This window comes from Arachis ipaensis, chromosome B08 (genome assembly GCF_000816755.2).
Source record: "Arachis ipaensis cultivar K30076 chromosome B08, Araip1.1, whole genome shotgun sequence".
NCBI classification, from domain to species: Eukaryota; Viridiplantae; Streptophyta; class Magnoliopsida; order Fabales; family Fabaceae; genus Arachis; species Arachis ipaensis.
The window spans coordinates 12,676,339-12,682,853 of NC_029792.2; positions in this window are offsets into that span (position 1 = coordinate 12,676,339).

The window sequence follows — 6,515 nt, forward strand, 5'->3', positions numbered from 1 at the left end:
CCAATAAGGGAGGCATGACAGTGGTTCATAATGGAAAGAATGAACTGGTTCCTACAAGAACAGTTACAGGGTGGCGCATGTGTATTGATTACAGAAGGCTCAATATAGCCACCAGAAAGGATCATTTTCCTTTACCATTCATAGACCAGATGCTAGAGAGACTAGCAGGTCATGACTATTACTGCTTTTTGGATGGCTATTCAGGTTACAACCAAATTACAGTAGATCCTCAGGACCAAAAGAAAACAGCATTCAGATGTCCTTCTGGAGTATTTGCCTACAGAAGGATGCCTTTTGGTCTGTGCAATGCACCTGCAACCTTTCAGAGGTGCATGCTCTCTATCTTCTCTGATATGGTAGAGAAATTTCTGGAAGTCTTCATGGATGACTTTTCAGTATTTGGAGACTCATTCAGCTTTTGTCTTGACCATTTAGCACTTGTTCTGAAAAGATGCCAAGAGACTAACCTAGTTTTAAACTGGAAAAAATGTCACTTTATGGTGACTGAAGGAATTATCCTTGGGCATAAAATTTCAAACAAGGGAATAGAGGTGGATCAAGCTAAAGTGGAGGTAATTGAAAAATTACCACCACCTGCCAATGTTAAAGCAATCAGAAGCTTTCTAGGGCATGCAGGATTCTATAGGAGGTTTATAAAGGATTTTTCGAAAATTGCAAAACCTCTGAGCAATCTGCTAGCTGCTGACACACCATTTGTGTTTGACACAGAGTGTCTACAGGCATTTGAAATGCTGAAAGCTAAGCTAGTCACAGCACCAGTTATTTCTGCACCAGACTGGACATTACCATTCGAACTAATGTGTGATGCCAGTGACCATGCCATTGGTGCAGTGCTGAGACAGATGCATAACAAGCTTCTGCACGTCATTTACTATGCCAGCTGTGTTCTAAATGACACACAAAAAAACTACACAACCACAGAAAAAGAGTTGCTTGCAGTGGTTTATGCCATTGACAAGTTTAGATCCTATTTAGTAGGTTCAAAGGTGATTGTGTATACTGACCATGCTGCTCTTAAATACCTACTCACAAAGCAAGATTCAAAACCCAGGCTCATAAGATGGGTGTTGCTTCTGCAAGAGTTTGATATAGAAATAAGAGACAGAAAAGGGACAGAGAACCAGGTAGCTGATCACCTGTCCCGGATAGAACCAGTAGCAGGGGCGTCCCTCCCTCCTACTGAGATCTCTGAGGCCTTCCCGGATGAGCAACTCTTTGCCATTCAGGAAGCACCATGGTTTGCAGACATTGCAAATTATAAAGCTGTGAGGTTCATACCCAAAGAATACAGCAAGGTGCAAACGAAAAAAACTAATTTCTGATGCAAAGTACTACTTATGGGATAAACCATATCTCTTTAAGAGATGTGCAGACAAAATGATCCGCAGATGCGTACCTACAGAGGAGGCACAGAAGATTCTATGGCATTGCCATGGATCATAGTATGGAGGAAATTTCGGAGGTGAGCGAATAGCCACTAAGGTCCTCCAATGTGGCTTCTACTGGCCTACTCTCTATAGAGATGCCCGAGAGTTTGTGCGTAACTGTGACAGTTGCCAAAGAGCTGGCAACTTGCCCCATGGTTATGCCATGCCTCAACAAGGGATCTTAGAGATTGAGTTATTTGATGTATGGGGTATTGACTTCATGGGTCCTTTCCCACCATCATACTCAAACACTTACATTCTGGTGGCAGTAGACTACATATCTAAATGGGTAGAAGCAATTGCCACACCCACTAATGATACTAAGACCGTGCTAAAGTTCCTCCAGAAACATATCTTCAGCATATTTGGTGTTCCCAGAGTACTAATCAGTGATGGGGGCACTCATTTTTGCAATAAATAGCTGTACTCTGCTATGGTCCGATATGGAATTAGCCATAAAGTAGCAACTCCATATCATCCACAGACAAATGGACAGGCTGAAGTCTCTAATAGAGAACTAAAAAGAATCCTGGAACGGACTGTAATTGCCTGTAGAAAGGATTGGGCAAAAAGCTTGGATGATGCTCTGTGGGCATACAGAACAGCATTCAAGACTCCTATAGGAACCTCTCCATACCAGCTTGTGTATGGCAAGGCCTGTCATCTGCCCATAGAACTGGAATATAAGGCCTACTGGGCAACCAGATTTCTAAACCTGGATGCTAAGTTAGCTGGAGAGAAAAGATTGCTCCAGCTGAATGAGCTAGAGGAATTCAGACTCAATGCTTTTGAAAATGCAAAAATTTATAAGGAAAAAGAAAAAAGGTGGCATGACAAGAAACTGTCATCTAGAGTCTTTGAACCAGGACAGAAGGTTCTGCTCTTTAACTCTAGGCTCAGACTATTTCCCGGGAAATTGAAATCCCAGTGGAGGGGACCATATGTGATTACAAGTGTGTCACCATATGGATATGTTGAGCTTCAGGATACTAACTCTGACAAAAAGTTCATTGTTAATGGACAGAGAATCAAACATTATCTTGAAAGCAATTTTGAGCAAGAATGCTCAAAATTGAGACTAGAATAAAGCTCAGTCAAGGTCCAGCTAAAGACAATAAAGAAGCGCTTGCTGGGAGGTAACCCAGCCATTAGCAAGTTATGTGTTTTAATTAATACTTATAGAAGTTTGATATAAATTTTCTTCAAGATTAATCATCAAATTGCAGGAGTTCACAGAGTTACAAAAAGGATTTAGCGCAAAAAGCAGAGAAAAGGAGCTCACTGGCAAAAAAACACCAGTAAGGGGCATTTTAAGCGTTAAACGCCAGAATGGATACCATTCTGGGCATTTAACGCCAATAAAGATACCATTTTGGGCGTTAAACGCCTAGAATGGTACACGCCAGAATGGGTACCATTCTAGGCGTTTAATGCCAGAATTGCAGCTTCCTATGCGTTCAAAAAAACGCCCAATAACAAAGGATTCCTGGCGTTTAATGCCAGCCAGGGTACCTGGCTGGGCGTTAAATGCCCACAATGGCCAACATATGGGCGTTAAACGCCAGAATGGATACCATTCTGGGCGTTTAACGCCAGAAAGGCAGGGGGAGAGGAATTTTGTTTTCCTCTTCAAAATTTTTCAAATTTTCATATTTTGACTCATACTTTTCTGCATAAACATGTTACAAATTTTCATCATTCACCTTCAATTTTCAAAAATTCAACAATTTTCTAAATCCCTTTTCAAATTTCTTTCAAATCCTTCCCAAATCTTCTTCAAAAACTCAAGTATCTTCTCAATTTCTTTCCAAATCTTTTCCAACTCATCATATCATCTCTCAATTCTTAGATGCAAAAATAAATTTTCGAATTTAACCTCTTTATATCTTTTCCATTTAAAAATCTCATCTTTTTCATATCATGGTTTTATTTTTCTTCACCAATCATATCTTTATGTCATATCTTTTTCAAATTTTCAAAATCCCTCCCCTCCACTTATAAATATACATTCGGCCATCCCCACCTCTCCACCATTCGAATTTGCCTCTCCTCCTATCTCTCTCCTTTCCTTTCTTTTACTTGAGGGCAAGCAAACCTCTAAGTTTGGTGTGTTTTTCCATGATCACCGAGCTAAGACTCATTAAGATCATGGCTCCTAAGGGAAAATAAACCAATTCAAGAGGCAAGAAAAAGAATAATCCAAAGAGTCTTTGGAATCAAGAGAGGTTCTTAACCAAAGAACATGTAGACCATTACCACAAAATAATGGGTCTGAGGTCAGTGATCCCGGAAGTTAAATTCGATCTGAAAGAAGACGAATATCCGAAGATCCAAGAGCAAATTCGAAACAGAGGATGGAAAATTCTAGCTAATCTTGAGACAAAGGTTGGAAGAAACATGGTTCAGGAATTCTACTCAAATCTGTGGCTGACAGATAAGCAGAGAATAACTGGAACCGCCTTTTATACCTACCGAACTATGGTCAGAGGAAGGATTATTTACTTCCACCTGGACAAAATAAGAGAGGTCTTCAAACTGCCTCAACTACAAGATGATCCATAATCCTTTAATAGGAGAATGGTGAGAGTAGATAAGGGGTTAGACTAAGTTCTAGAGGACATATGCCTCCCTGGAACTAAGTGGATAACCAATTCAAAAGGTGTCCCAAACCAACTCAAGAGAGATCTCAAACCAGTCGCAAGAGGCTGGTTGGACTTCATTGGGCGTTCTATACTGCCCACTAGCAACTGCTCTGAGGTCACTGTCAAAAGAGCAGTGATGATTCATTGTATTATGCTAGAAAACGAAGTGGAGATTCATCATCTGATTTCTTGTGAGATTTACATAATTGCAAACAAGAACTCCACTGATGCCAAACTGGCATACCCAAGCTTAATTTTTTTGCTATGTAAAGATGCTGGGGTGAGGATGGGAGTAGATGAATTCATCCCAATCGAACACCCAATCACCAAGAAGTCAATGGAAGGACAACAAGTGCAAGATAACTCCATCAAAAGGAGGGCACAGGAGTTCCTCCCAGAAATTCCTGAAATTGACTACTGGACCCGCCTAGAAGCATCTATCACAAAGCTGCAAGAAGCTGTGGATCAACTTAAGGAAGAACAGCAGAACCAAAACTGCATGCTCTGCAAGCTGCTTAAGGAACAGGAGAAGCAGGGGCGTGAGCTACAGGAGCTGAAGCACCAGAAGCTCTCCCTTGAAGGACCAAACACCCCATAGATTGAAGGAGCATCCACTTCTCAAAATCAAGGTTGTTGAGTCCTAACTCTGTGATAACCTTTATTATTAAGAATCTATTTTAAGAGTCATTTATTTTTCTGTTTTTAATTTTCTGTCTTCTATTATTATTGGTCTGCTCTTATATTTATTTTTGAGTCTTTATTCCATGATTAATAAAATTTAAAGTTTATGTCTTAAAGCTACGAATGTCCTATGAATCCATCACCTTTCTTAAAGAAAAAATGTTTTAAATCACAAAAGAACAAGAAGTACATGATTTTGAATTCATCCTTGAAATTAGTTTAATTATTTTGATGTGGGGACAATACTTTTTGTTTTCTGAATGAATACTTGAACAGTGCATATGTCTTTTGAATTTGTTGTTTATGAATGTTAAAATTGTTGGCTCTTGAAAGAATGATGGAAAAGGAGAAATGTTATTGATAATCTGAAAAATCATAAAATTGATTCTTGAAGCAAGAAAAAGCAGTGAAAAGCTTGCGGAAAAAAATGGCGAAAAAAAATATAATAATAATAAAAGAAAAAAAGAAAGAAAAAGAAAAAGCAAGCAGAAAAAGCCAATAGCCCTTTAAAGCAAAAGGCAAGGGTAATAAAAAGGATCCAAGGTTTGAGCATCAGTGGATAGGAGGGTCCACAGGAATAAAATCCTGACCTAAGCGGCTAAACCAAGCTGTCCCTAACCATGTGCTTGTGGCGTGAAGGTGTCAAGTAAAAAACTTGAGACTGAGCGGTTAAAGTCGTGGTCCAAAGTAAAAAGAGTGTGCTTAAGAGCTCTGGACACTTCTAATTGGGGACTCTAGCAAAGCTGAGTCACAATCTGAAAAGGTTCACCCAGTTATGTGTCGGTGGCATTTATGTATCCGGTGGTAATACTGGAAAACAAAATGCTTAGGGTCACGGCCAAGACTCATAAAGTAACTGTGTTCAAGAATCAACAATACTGAACTAGGAGAATCAATAACACTATCTAAATTCTGAGTTCCTAAAGATGCCAATCATTCTAAACTTCAAGGGATAAAGTGAGATGCCAAAACTGTTCAAAGGCAGAAAGCAACTAGTCCCGCTCATCTAATTGGAGCTAAGTTTCATTGATAATTTGGAATTTATAGTATATTCTCTTCTTTTTATCCTATTTGATTTTCAGTTGCTTGGGGACAAGCAACAATTTAAGTTTGGTGTTGTGATGAGTGGATAATTTATACGCTTTTTGGCATTATTTTTAGTATGTTTTTAGTATATTTTAGTTAGTATTTATTATGTTTTTATTAGTTTTTATTCAAAAATCACATTTCTGGACTTTACTATGAGTTTGTGTGTTTTTCTGTGATTTCAGGTATTTTCTGGCTGAAATTGAGGGACCTGAGCAAAAATCTGATTCAGAGGCTGAAAAAGGACTGCAGATGCTGTTAGATTCTGACCTACCTGTACTCAAAGTGGATTTTCTGGAGCTACAGAAGCCCACTTGGCGCGCTCTAATTTGCTTTGGAAAGAAGACATCCTGGGCTTTCCAGCAATATATAATAGTCCATACTTTGCCTGAGATTTGATTGCCCAAACCGGCGTTCCAAGTCAGCATAAAAATTCTGGCGTCAAAATGCCAGAACTGGCATAAAAGCTGGAGTTAAACGCCCAAACTGGCACAAAATCTGGCGTTTAACTCCAAGAAAAGTCTCTACATGTGAAAGCTTCAATGCTCATTCCAGGCACACACCAAGTGGGCCCGGAAGTGGATTTTGCATCATTTACTCATTTTTGTAAATCCTAGGCTACTAGTTTTCTATAAATAGGACCTTTTGCTATTGTATT